The following is a 14,927-nucleotide window of genomic DNA, read 5'->3' on the forward strand; positions in this document are numbered from 1 at the left end:
ACTTTTATTTGAGATCTTTTTTCCACATTTGACTCTTTATTGTATATACACATGATATTTTATTATGTTTTTTTCTTATTACTTTGTGCTTTATTGGACCGCTCCAATCACATAATGATAGCTAGAGCAGATGCCAAGTCTTTACTTTCCAGTAGTTTCCAGTAATTAAAACTGATCTTTTCAATTTTTTTTTCAGTTTTAATTTATTTTTTAATTAATTTTTATTGGCGTAGGGATGATTTACAATATTGTGTTAGTTACAGGTGTACCGAAAGTGAATCTGTTATATATGTATACATATATCCACTCTTTTAGATTCTTTTCCCATATAGGTCATTACAGAGTATTGAGTAGAGTTCCCTGTGCTATATAGTAGGTCCTTACTAGTTGTGTATTTTATATATAGTAGTGTTTATGTGTCAGTCCCAATCTCCCAATTTATCCCTTCCCTCTCTTTCCCCCTTGGTAACCAAAGTTTGTATTCTACATCTGTGACTCAACTTGTTTTGTAAATATATTCATTTGTACCATTTTTTAAGATTCCATGTATAAGCAATATCATATGGTATTTGTCTTTATGTGTCTGACTTACTTCACTCAGTATGACAATCTCCAGGTCCATCCATGTCGCTGCAAATGGCATTATTTCATTCTTTTTTATGGCTGGGTAATATTCCATTGTATATATGTACCACATCTTCTTTTTCCATTCCTCTGTAGATGGACACTTAGGTTGCTTCCATGTCCTGGCTATACAAAACTGATTGTTTTTAGTATAAAACTTACAAGTCAAATCCAATTCAGAGCAACTCCCCTCGGCCAACACAGGCTGGACTTACAGCCTGAGGAGCCCGGAGCTGAATGGGCATGTGGCACTGGTACTCCTGCCCTTCCTTCTCTGCTTGGTTTTGTACACTTTATTGGTGGGGCTGTTTAAAGAGATGGGTAGAAAAACAGCAAGCTCCTTTCTGAATTATTGTGATTCCCTCTGTGTTGGTTTTGATGATTCTCTAGCTAATAACTTTCCATTCATACTCTTCAGGAGAAGATGTCTAAAAGCAGAGTGGTGTAGAGTGGAATCTTTGGAAACTTCCGCCAGGACCTCATCCTGTAGAATCTCCAGTTGGGACTCTTCAAGCCCTCCTCTATTTCCCTCGTCAGGACTTCTCCCCTTCAGTTTTGCTGTTGGGGTCCCTTGCTTGGAACCTATTCTCTGAGACATATTTATGACAAAGCTCTTGAAGGTAGGGATTTTCTGCAGTGTCCACAGCAACTAACACAACCTCACCATACCCAGAGTTGGATCTGTAGACAGCTGTCATTGCTACCCCATACTTGTCCCTACCATCTGTTTCCAGTTTTCTCCTTGATGAGATAGGCATAGGGGCTGATGAGCAAGTCTGTTGCTTAAGGTGGCATCCCAGAAGGGAAGGCATGGCTGGCCACTGCTTCTTGCGGGCATTCATCCATGGGTGATGCTCTGCTTGCTCTTTCATTTGCTCCATAATATAAACACTGTAATCCCCGCACAGCCTTGGACCCTGATGATCCTCAGGAACCCTTATCCCTTTATCTTCCCCACTTTCTACATATAGATTGGGAGAGGTGACTAATGATAGTAGGAACAGTTCTGCCACCCCTTGGCAAGGCAGTACCTTGTACAAGTTACTGATTGCAGGCCTTAGAATATGGATGATGCGGTGATACATATTTTCAACTGAGTGCACCAACCCTCAAGTCTGGGACAAAAGTCCCACTAGGCATTCATTACATGATTCTGAAACATTCTGTCATAGCTCAACCTATAAAAGATGAAAAGTGGAGAACTGACTTGCCTAAATGTTATATCACACTTAGGCTTAAACAGTTACTCTTTGTTTATGATTTAGTTTGCCTGAGTCTTGACAGTAATAAAAGAATATACAAGAGAATTAATATGAGTATAATATGATCTGTATTTCAGTTGTCATCTGTGAGTTCTGCATTATCTGATCTTTGGAAATGTATTTTGACTTTTGATTTACGTATTTTAATAAACAATTCAATCTGGGAATCGGCGTATAACAGTATTTAAGAGAGAAAGACAGGTGACTATGTTTAGTGTGGCTAGTTTCGAAGTTATTCTGGCTTGTTGAAAAAATATGAACTGATGGTGTCATTAGAAACTTGAAAGTTTTGGAGGAAAACACATGAAGGGATTCACTAAAGAATGCTAATTCCTAAGTTATGTATAAATCCAGAAGAACTTACCATGTCTCTTTTCAAGTGACAAATTTGTAGGAAGCTGGCAAAGGAGGGAGATGGGGGAGAAGTCTGTGGCTTTTGACAGGGCAATCCTAGATTGATCATGATACCAGAAACCTAACAAAAAACAAGGGAGCACACTGGAATTGAGAGCCATGTGAAAGTTAAGCTGAAATCTCTAGGGCTGTCAGAGTGGAAGGCGAAAGGGTACTGATAAAACTGGAGACGTCCTGAAGGGAAGAGTTATTAGTTCAAGATGGTACATAAATTAGAGCTCTTTCAGGTTGGGAGATAGTGAACATGCATAGGAAATATATCATTATTATATTCTATTTTTTGAGTGCTGTGCTGGCATTGGATTCCAGTTTATGTTAAGCAGGATGGATAAAACACCACTTAAATCTAAAGAACTAGCCGATTTAGTTACACAGACCAGAAAGGGGAACAATATGCAGTGACAAATAGTAAATGAGGTGATACTATTTGTTGTTTTTTTACCCTATTTGTTTTTCTCAAAACAAATCTTCAAGTGAGAGAATCTTGTTCAGTTATTAATTCAATAAAAATCTGTTGATTTCTTGTTATGTGGCTAACATGGTACTAGGCACTGGGAAAACAGATGTAATGAGCCTTATATCTTATCCTTATAGAAGTAACTGTTTAGAGAAGGAAACGGATGTGAAATACAATAATTAAAACACTATGCAATAATATTCAGCAATGGACCTCCATTGCTCCGTTGTCCATCAAACTTTCTTATGAGAACAGTATTTTCTTCTGATGAGGGAACACTGTCTCTGACCTTCTTCTCTCCATGGTTTCCCTACCTCAATTATGATACCTGGCTCAGAACCCAAACTTGACCACTCAGAGTCAAAACTTTTCTCTTTGTGAGGAAGAGGCTCAGCCCCTGCAGGTGGCAAAGCTGGAGTTGTTAAGAATCAAACATTTCATTGAGTGGAAGACCACAGGCTGTTGTAAGGAATCATGACTCCTGTAGTCTAATTGACACTGGGAGGTAAAAGAGCCAACGCTGGTTCCATCTCTAGATGGGCATCCCTGAGATTCAGGTAGCCTCTCACCTTTGCTTCAGTGCTTTTTAAGAAAATACATATATATGTATATATATACATATTTTATTTTATTAAGCTAATTCCAGTTTAGTTTTTAGATCAACTGTAAAAAGAAAGACCAGACTGCATTTCTATAAAGTTATTATTTGGACAAGCATGATCAAAGTTGTAATATGTAGCATATGGATAATAGGATAGTACAAAGGAAATGAGAATCATGGCTCACAGTGAAGCATGTCTAGCAAGGATCCTTCTCCTAAGGACCCTGACAACAACTTGTTTGGTACCATGTATAGAAGGACAATGGTTGGGACTATTCCATCCATCCTGTAAAGTTGTTATCAGGGACTGAGGGGTCTGGTATAGCAGAAAAGCAAGAAGCTTTCAGTCACAGTGAAAAGTAACAACGAGAACTGATATGGTAAGAGAAAAAACACACACCCCTCAAATGATTAAAAAGAGAGAAAGACAGAGAAAGAAAAAAAGAGAGAGAAAAGGAAATGGCTGGATGACACTGGATGGTGGAATGAAGATTTAAAAATCTGTACAAAGCAGTAGGAAATAACAAGAGATGAGAATAAGTCATAGAAGGTGAGGTCAAAGTGAAGTGGGATGAAAATTATCATGTTGTTGATGGACAGACCCCTGGTCCCTCCAATTTTGGGCCCAATATGAGCAGTGATCTTTAAAGAAAAAATGAAAAAGACTCAAGATGAGAAATTCAGCCTTTAAAATGTATTTTAAAGTGAAAAGACAGAAATGTTAGAGGTATTTTGGAGACGATAGACCTTTCAGTTCATAGAAACTGGGAAACTACTTTCCTCAAAGATTTCAGTTGCTAGCTTTTGAGATTCAGCATATTTAGAATGTTCTTCATTTCTAGATTTCTACTTCTTCGTTTTAAACTTATTCTTGGAGTCAGCAGTTGTAGTTTTGTGTAAAATGCAGCATCTAAAACCAGAAAAGAACACTCTAAATAGACTGCCCTTTGAAATATCACCTTGTCCTGGGCACTAACAGTTAATACTTTATTTCAATAGGAAGAGATATTGGCCTATGGCATTGAGAAACCCATGCAAAATAAGGTTGACAATATAACGGCACTTTGCCTATAAATTCAAGCAAAACACTCTTCTCTTTAGGAAAGCAAGAACTGAGAGAGCAGGGGTTTTTTCACTGTTTGTAAAACATTCTTAAACTACCTGTTTACTACCAAAGTGATAGAAAATAATAACAGTATTAAAAGTATGATTACAAAAGTCATTGTTGACGACAATATAAAAATTGATTTCGTGTTAATTATAAAAGTCATTGTTGATGACAATATAAAAATTGAGTTCATGTTAATTACCCTGAGGACCTTTATTCAAACATTTAATAGAACATTTTGTTACTGTTAGGCACTAAAGTTAGAAGTTGAGATGTTCTTAACTAATCATTATGTAACACTTGTGTTTTGGTCAAGGTTTTATAACAGAGGTGAGCAAACTTTCTTCCTTGAAAGGCCAGATAGTGAATATTTGCTGCAATATGGTCTCTCCCACAACTGCTCAACCCTGCCATGTGGTACAAAAGCAGCCATGGACAAGACATAAATAAATGAGCATGGCTGTGTTCCAATAAAACTTTATTTACAAAAGCACGTGGTGGTCTAGATCTGACCCACAGGCTATATCTTACCGACCTCTGCTTTACAATAGCAAAGAGAAACATAGCCTTTATAATTAAACTTCTCCCTGTCTTCTTTCAATTGATGGTATTTAAGAACAGCACAAAATAGAGGCCACAGTGAGGCAATAGAAAAAGGGACAGCATGAGAAAAAGCCAAATAATTTTGCCTAGTGTCCCGGACAGTCAGCAAGAATGTGGGTGATATTGCAAAGAACACTCAGTTATAAATATTAAGTGCTGGCATGTTTCTGAAGAGAGATGTGCCTGGCCTTCTGACAACCCTCAGTTCACTAGTGGGGAAGCAGACCAGCCTCGAGAGCCCAAATCAGGAAGTAGCCGTATACGCCCGGTGCCCCTTGCTTCTGTCTCTCCATTAAGAATTTTCCTACCCTCTAGTGCATGCTAAAGTCTGCAAATGTAACAATCCAGTCAAATTTAACATCCTTTTCTAATATTTTGTATTCGGGTTTAGGCCTCCTACAAGTTGGAGAAAGCCAAATGTATGCATTTCAATAGTGTTCTGTTGGCTTTTAGTTTGTATGGGAGTGGAATGAGTTTAAAAATAAACAAGAAATAAGGAAATGGTAGACAAAGGACTTTATGAACTACTAAGCCTGATTATATTTTTAAGATCTTGAAAAAAATACTCTGTTTATAACTAAGACTTGACTGTGCCTGACTCACTAATTTAGGGATTGGCTCCAATAAAATAAAGGATAAAACAACTTTATTTTTTTTTGAAAATGCTAATGAATGTGATTAATACATTTTAATCAGAGGAGCTGGACTCTTTGTGCAGTTACTCTTTTGGCAGGAGCATAGGTAATCCACTGAAAAATTATGTATCACATATTTAAACACAAAAACTACTATAGTGAGAACCACTCAGAAAATGCAGAATTGGAAGAAGCTTCATTCAAAAATCGGTTAAAGAGAAACAAGATATGTATTAGAGTTGACTGAAGTGTCATTAATAATAACTCTTAAGAATTGTAAACTAGTGTTAGAAAAGCAACACGTGTATATCCTAATGGGTTAAAGTCTGCATGAGTGAAGTATTAAAGATGGAATAGGGCCAAGCAGAGAAGCAAGGGTAAGACTTGCTGTAAAGCCACAGTGAGTGTGGACAGAGGGAGGAGGACATTTGCCCTGGAGAAGTTAGCACAGAGATGATCCAAACAAGACACTACAGGAGAAATGTCAGAACCAGCTCTGGGTAAAGGATTATGGTGGGTGAAAACTGTGAGTGACCCGAGCCCACTTTTAACACCTTTTCAAGCTACTGTGGCATCTCTTTTCATAAGTCTTCACTATGTCATTTATTAATTTATTCTCTCACGTTGTAAACATGCATTAAATTCTTTCCCAGTGATAGTTGTCATAGCTACCATGACTCGGAGAGTATCAAGAAAGACCGAATGGCAGTACCAATGGGCTGGTTCAGACAAGCGTATCCAGAATCTTAGCTGGAAGATCAGCTGTGCTCCTCCTCGTGTACCAGCATATCTGGGTTTGGCTAGAAAGGGCTTTGTGTGTCAGATCACATGGCAAAGAATTCATCATGTGGGAAGAGAAATTTTGGGTACATTAAGAGAAACCTAAGACCAAGGGCCTGGAAACAAAGAAGAGAGAGGAAGTATCCCCAGAGCCTTTGTTTTTTATTACATCAAGTTGGGCTATTGTCCTCACAATTGGAGACTGAAATGAAGCTAAGGAAAATATGTTTAAAAACTTTGTGAAAAAACACTGATGGAAGAACTAAACGAAAAACCCATAAAAAAATTTTTTTTGAAAAAGGAAATTTGTGAAGCCATCACTTCAAATATGCTAGCAGGTGCAAAAACCTTGTACTTTTTTGTGAAATATCTATCTTTCCATCTCATAGTGAAAATACAGCTTTTATGTGGATTCAGGATTGCCATAGGAAAGATATACTTATAGACTTTAATATGATTTGAGGAAAAGTGAAGTCATTATATGACAACTTAAAGCAAAAGGAAGGTGAAGAATCTAAAACTGGAGAACTTAATGCCAGTAAAGGATGGTTTGATAATTTTAGAGAGAGGTTTGGCTTTTAAAATGTCAAGATAGCAGGGTAAGCAGCTTCTCCTGACCAAGAGGCAGCAGACAAGTCCCCAGATGCCATTAAGAAAACCATTGAGGAGACAGAATATCTTGCCTGAACAGGATTTTAATGCAGACAAACATACCTTATTCTGAAAAACAAATGTCACAAAGAATATTTATTAGTAAGAGAAGCAAACATCAGGATTTAAGGCAGGAAGGGTCAGGCCAACTCTGCTGTTTTGTGCAAATGTGGTTTTATGAGCAGGACAGCAGCTAACCTCTGAGCCTTGAAGGGAAAAGATAGACACCAGCTACCAGTCTTTTGGTTGTACAAGAATGACTGGACAATGAGAATCGTTTTTCTGGATTGGTTCCTTAGATGATTTGTCCTTGAAGTCAGGAAGCACGTTGCCAGGAGGGGACTGCCTTTAAAGTTCTTTTGATATTGGACAATGCCTCTGGCTACCCAGAACCCAATGAGATCAACACCAAAAGTGTTGAAGTGGTCTACTTGCCCCCAAACACAAGATCTCTAATTCAGTCTCTATATCAGTGGGTCAGAAGGACCTTTAAGTCTCATTACACACAGTACTCTATGGAAAGGATTGTCAGTGCTGTGGAAGAGAACGCCTATGGAGAGAACATCATGAAAGTCTGGAAGGATTAGACCACTGAAGATGCCATTGTTGTTATAGAAAAAACCGTGAGAGCCATCAAGCCTGAAACAATCAATTGCTGCTGGAGAAAACTGTGTCCAGATGCTGTGCATGACTTCCCCAGGTTCACAAAAAAACCAATCAAGGAAATCATGAAAGAACTTGGCTCTCCCACTTCAGAGGCACAGCCCTGATGTCTGGCTGGAGCACCAAGAGCCTCTCATCCACACGGCTCAGAATAAAAGGGAGAAAAAAAAGAAAGAAAGAAAGAAGAAGATAAATTAAATAAAATAAAATAAGACAAAATAAAGTAAAATAAAATAAAGTTTTCCCAGCATTTAACTCATTTCTATTAAATGCGCAAGAATTTGATGACAGCACCTCTTAAGAAACTGCTTTGGATTATGTACAATTATGAAATTACTAACATATACTGACAACTTACAATGCACCAGGCTCTTTGCTAGACATTACCCTATTTAATTGTCAGAACAACTCTCTGAGATATCTATTATTATGTCCAATTATGAATGAGTAAACTGAGAGTCCAAGGGATAATTATATTTGCTCAAATCCACACAGCTGGTAAGCTTGGAGCAAGATTCCAATTCAGGTTTTTTTGACTGTACCACCTATATTCCTGTAGATACTAACCTGTCTCACCGTGTGGTAGGCTATAAAGTAAAATATTTGCCTCACCTCTTTTTACTACTGTTGTTGTTAATACCTGGATTCTGTTGAGTTATTATTGCTTTGGAGAATGGTTCCCAAGTGTTTTATACAAAACAAACAAAACAAAACAGAACAAAACAAAACAAAAACTCATAGGTGATTGTTTTCTATAAAACATGCAACTATGCCCTGGGTTATAATTTGAAATCTGATAAAAGCTGCTATATGTGAATCTTTTTTACATGAATATAACAGTTGAATCAAAGATATAAGGCTGATTCTTCTCCTGCTCGGCCACACATAAGAGTTAGAAAGTGGTAAAGTCGGCATTCCTTAGTAATAATCCCGGGCCATTGCTCTGTTTTCTTTACTTACTGATCTCTTTTTTTAATTCATATTTTGTAACTATTCTGCTCTCTCTTATTACTTAGTGACTTCTGAATCCAGCTCATGGAATTCCTCATTGATAATGACCTCCGTATTTACCATCTCCAAATATATACCAGTACATCTGAATTCTGCATTTTCAATCTAAGCCTCACAGAAAAACAAAACATTTTCAGAATATGAACTCAAAATTTCTCTCTTGGATTATAATACATAGTCCTTAACTCTTTCAGTTCATATTCCCATTGGACACATTATTGGTTCTCCATGTAAGTGACCTAATTTTTTCCGGGTGAACTTTCTTCTGAAAGCAAAATTAACTCCTTTATTATTGATTTCAACAACCATTACTCCCTAGAATCCACCATCCCTTTGTCTTCTACTATCCTTGCATTTTCAGTTCTTTAGCACCTACCATTAATATATTTTCTGTTTATTTTCCCATACTACTGAACAGAGTTGGAAAATATTCTAGAACCACACTGATTGAGTCTAACACAAAATGCATAGGTGACCCTCATGGTATAAACATGTAGAAATGTATATAAAAATTATAGAGACAATTTAATACATAGCTAATCTTGAAAAAAAGAGAAATTCCCATAAAGAAAAATAAAATCCAGAGGTGTACAAACTAACTGAAGACACCGACTTACAAGTTTTTGAGATTCTAATAGAACTGAAGGATGATGTTTTAATGGGTGTAACTGCTGGAATTGCTTAAAGCCTGAAGATTTAAAGATTGCCTAGTCTGTGATGAGGAGATTAGACAATCTTTTCCCATTAACCTAAGAAAGAAGCAATGTAGGAAAGACTTGACCTGCCATTGCTGGCTCTGAAGATAGAAGAAGGGGACTAGGAACCAAGGAATGCAGGCAGCCTCCAGAAACAAATGCAGCCTCCAGAAACAAATGCAGCCTTGCAGCCATGTTGATTTAGCTCATTGACACCGAGGCTGGACTTCTAACTTGTCGAACTTTAAAATAATAAACTTGTGTTGTTTTAATCCAGTTACTTTGTGGTAATTTTATGCAGCAGCAATATAAAATGAACGCAACTGTATAACAAGACATTAGACACAGCTGAAAATTGAATTTATGTATTGGAAGGTTGATTTGAGGCAAACATTCTAAGAACGATAGATAAAACAAATATAAATCTAGGTCCCTAATGGAAAAACCGCAGGTCATCAAAGAGTGAGCGTGCCATTCATAAGTATTTAACAAAAGATCACTAAGGGATGGGTTATTTAAAAAAAAAGAAAAGAAACTGACCACATTGGATACCAAAAGAAAACGCTCAGAAAGAAATTGGTAAACCTGTAGATAATTTTAAATAAATAACATTAAAAATAACATAACAAATAAAGATCTGGAAATTACAATGTAGTTAGTGTTCTAAAATCTTTTTGTAGTTCAGGATCTGGAAATAAGTAATCAAAAGTCTATATCTTAATATGTAAAATATGAGTTCAAAGTTTATGGGAAACAACGAAAAGGTTATATATATGGTGTATATATAATATGTTAGTTTTTCACTTATTTGCTTATTCTCTGTATCCCCCTACTAGAATGATAGGAGGACAAATTTTTGATCTTACTTACTTACTACTTACCGTCATATTCCCAGAACTTAGAAGAGGGTATGGAACATTGTAAGTGATGATTACTAAGTGTAGAATTAGCTAAATAGAATGTATATCTTTCAAACCAGCAAGAAAGGGAGAGAGATAAAATTTAATTTCAAGAGAAGGCAGGAAAAATAAGAAAGAAAGAAAGAAAATGCATGGGGGAAAACATAAGATGAAAAAATTTCAGAGATTAACACTTGGGTAAAATAAATTCCCAATATGCAGTTTAAAAGAGACATCCATAGTGAAGATATGCAGCTGATATAAAACAAGAGACGGCACCTTTTCAGTGGTTGAGATCTATTTTTAATGTCCAGTTGTTCACTGTGTTTGGCCAGGAGGTATGCCACATTGGTTCTTAATATTTGAATATTTTTCTTGCAGCACACCTAAAGGCTAAAAATAAAGGGGTAGGAAATACTAACCTAAAACATGCAGAAACAACCATATTAATCTGAGAAAAAACCTGTACATTTTAGCAATGCGATTGTGCAATGCCCAATGATAAAACATCCGATTCTGTAAGGAGACCTAAAAAATCCTGAATCTGAATATAATAATATAAACACAACAGATATAAAGTATAACATTAGAGAACTGTAAAAATAAAAAAGTGGACAAAATTACAGTGCAAAGTTTAATTTTGCTAAAATTTGCTAACTTTAATTAGCAAAGTTTAGGTCCTGTAATTTCAGCTCAGCCCCAACTATCTTTAGTAATCATATGTTCATAATTCAGCACCTACATATTACATGGTGAATAACATTTTCCCAAATTTCTCTTTCTTCCAAAATGACAATTTAAAACAGAAACTAAAATTTATTTTGTATGACCTATTACTAATCAAGTTGCATCTACTTTTCTTTCCGAAGACGATCTACTTTTTCTTCAAAATATGTGTACTATTTCATTAAAGATCAGTGTTTTCTTCTCTAAGGTGGTGATATGAAGACGCTTAGTACTCAGATGCCAAAGAACTGAGAAAGTTTCAAAGTAAATATTTCGGCAAATGAGCCATATGTCCCTGGGTTAAAGGACGATGAGAAAGTCTTAATCAGTCGTATGGTTTTCAGCACTTATCCTGATAAATGGCAGGTCAAGGAGGGTTGTGTTTAATAGTATATTCCTCAATGAAATGCCCCCTTTTCCTCAATGTGTCCTCTGTGTGAGCTAATTAAAATCATGTTTTGCTGCACTGTCAACACACCAAGTTGCTGACTTTGTCTCTCCACATGGTACAAAAAACGAATGCTGGCATATGATACACCTGAGCTCGTAAAGGCTCCTTGACATGTAATATAGTGCATGCTTCTTTGCAGTCCACACTTATAGCATCTTCCTTCTCCCTTATGCATTATTACCATCCACTTATATTACATGCAGATAGAAGTTAAATAAGTTGAAAAGACATGGCTACTGCTTTGTTGCCCAAATCCAGAGAAACAATTCCTACCTTATTAAACATTCCTGAATCTCTCAGATGCACTCAATGGAAATTAGGGTGGTGTCACACTGCTGTACATTTTTAACTATTATTAGAAGACTATGATTGATAAATACCACTTAGTCCCTCAAATCATAAAAGTAATATCTGAAAAGGAATTTCAGTGAGTTAAAGCATATACTATAAATGTGTGTAAAAGCAGAGTTAATAATCACCCCTCCCTTCTCACGTATCTTCCATCTGAACAATGAAACCAATGATAAGAATTTTTTGTATTTGCTTGCACAATGTTCTTCTTGCAGAAAACACATGGTTAATAAATAAATGGTTTAAGAGTTTGTTGTGATGAAGCTTTCTTACTTCTCATCAAATATGAATATAACTCAATTGACAGATGATTATCCATTCTACGCTACATCACAAAGACTAATATAATACTTGTGTGAGTCTATGTGATGATCTACAGGGTATAACACCTGAATGATATGGACAGAAAGACACATGAGTAAATAAAATAAAATAGAGATGATTTGTAATTATACAAATGTTACTTGGAGCCCTTTACCCCAATTGTTATAGAAAGTTATTACACCATGGGCCAGTAATTGTGGGAGTCATTTTAGAATTCTCCTTGTCACATGGTCCTTTAATAATCTGGTCCCAACTTACATTTGAAAATTCACTATCATTTACTCACATCCCTAAGTCTATGGTTTTCAAATTGTGTTCCCTGGGCCTGAAGCAGTGGCATAATCTGGGAGGTTGTTAGAAATGCAATTCTGAAACCCACCTCAAACTTACTGGATCAGAAACTCTAGGATGAGAACCCAAAATTGACATTTTTAATAAACCTTACATGTGGTTTTGATACACCCTAAATTTAAGAACAACTTCCCTAGATCAGTCTTGTCAGATTTTAATATGCATAAGAATCACCTCGGAATTATTAAACAGAGATTCCTTTTCCCACTGCCATAGACTGGATTCAGCAGAACTGAGATTGGGCCTGAGAATTTGCATTTCTAACACTTTCTCTGGTGACGTAATGCTCTAGGTTCATGCACACACTTTGTATTTTACCATACCAGAAAGTCAAAGGGACCTCTTCTCAGAAATAGCAATTCCCAGGGTCTTTGACTTTGATCATTCCATCCTTTCTGTCTCAGAATGTCCCTTTCCTAACTCGTCCACTTATGAAATCCTACTTACTCCTTAACACCCATTTCCAAAACCACCTCTCTTTCCCAGGAAAATGTACCCCTCCCATTCCTCTATTTCCCCAAGATTTTGTGTATACATCAATGATAGCATCCATCGCATTGTAATGATTTAAATATCTCACTTTTCCACTAAACCTATGCATTTCCTACCTTTGCTCTCATAAGTTTGAACACATTTGGCCCCCAAAATATTTGTTGAATTAATATATGTATGAATTAGTGCATGTCAGGCAAAAGAAAATTAACCTTATATGTATTCATGAAAAACATTTTCTTCTGTGTTGTTTATATTATCACAATATTTGAGAAATTAAATGTATGACAATGCACTTGTGTTTGTGCAGCTTCATTAATAATAAACATAGCCAAATTTGTGGATGACTGAATGCCTGACTGGTTAGATAACCTAAAACTTGTCATTAGTAATCTTACCACATGTGGCAACAAGGGCTCGAAATGCTACTGTAATTCCATTAAAATAAGAGAGGCTAATGTTTGAATAACTAAAATAGGAGAGAGATTACATTGAAAGGCAACTTCTTAAGAATCATTACTAGTCAATTTGCAAAAAGAACTACTGGGAAACGCCTCAATATTTTTCCCTTGTAATTTCCATAAAATAAACTGGTATTTGAGTGGAAGGTGGATAGGATCTGTAGCTCACATTCATGCAAATTCAAGTCAATTTACGCCTTAGCTTAAAATTCTTGCCATTTCACAAGTGGTAACATTCCCTTGAATTTTAAGTTCATTATGCATAATGTCATTATAGTTATCAAATCAAGCATTTGAATAAGCACAGGTTGCTGATAATATTGTATACTTGAGCCTTATAAGAATTAATAATCAGGATATTTTATAGTTCTTTAGCTTTCTTTTTATGACAACTTATGTTTATAATGAAATTATGATTTATCCTTTTGGCAACATGTCTGTCATTTCCAAGCCTTTAAAAAATGGATTAAATACATGTGGCAAAAATTGAAAAAAGAGTAGGAAAGAGTTGGTAATGGTAAACACATAATATTGTACTGATGTATTGTTCATCACACAATTTTTGAGCACCTACCTTCCACTAGATACTGGACACATAAAGATGACTAACATATAGTTTTTGAGCCTCTCCAGCTACATAAGTTAGGCATTGCTGGGTAACAAACCACAGCAGAACTTAGTGGCTTAAAAGAACCACCTTTATTTCTCACAAGTCCTTGGGTTCATCTGGGTGGTCCCGTTGTCTCCCCTGTGTTCCCCATGCTTCCGGGATTGGCTGCATGTCACATGGTCGATGCCATGGCCAGTGTGTGGGACAGAACTCCCCACCCAAGATGGGGGAGTGAAGAACAGAGGCCATGAATGCAGTCAGTCTACCTTATTTTTTTTTTTTTTTTTTAAAGGATTTTCTTATTTATTTATTTATTTATTTTTATTTTTGGCTGTGTTGGGTCTTCGGTTCGTGCGAGGGCTTTCTCCAGTTGCGGCAAGCGGGGGCCACTCTTCATCGCGGTGCGGGGACCGCTCTTCATCGCGGTGCGCGGGCCTTTCTCTATCGCGGCCCCTCCCGTCGCGGGGCACAGGCTCCAGACGCGCAGGCTCAGCAATTGTGGCTCACGGGCCCAGCTGCTCCGCGGCATGTGGGATCTTCCCAGACCAGGGCTCGAACCCGTGTCCCCTGCATTAGCAGGCAGATTCTCAACCACTGCGCCACCAGGGAAGCCCAGTCTACCTTATTAATAAATGAGATTTAGGTAGGTAGTAATGGTGGGAAGGGTACTGAGTGGTTTCCTAGGCAAAGCTAGTCATGTGTACAGAGACTTGAAGGCAAGATGAAGTACTTGAGTTTGAAACAATTTGACGTGGCTA

This window comes from Balaenoptera acutorostrata, chromosome 12, assembly GCF_949987535.1.
Source record: "Balaenoptera acutorostrata chromosome 12, mBalAcu1.1, whole genome shotgun sequence".
In the NCBI taxonomy this organism is placed as follows: Eukaryota; Metazoa; Chordata; class Mammalia; order Artiodactyla; family Balaenopteridae; genus Balaenoptera; species Balaenoptera acutorostrata.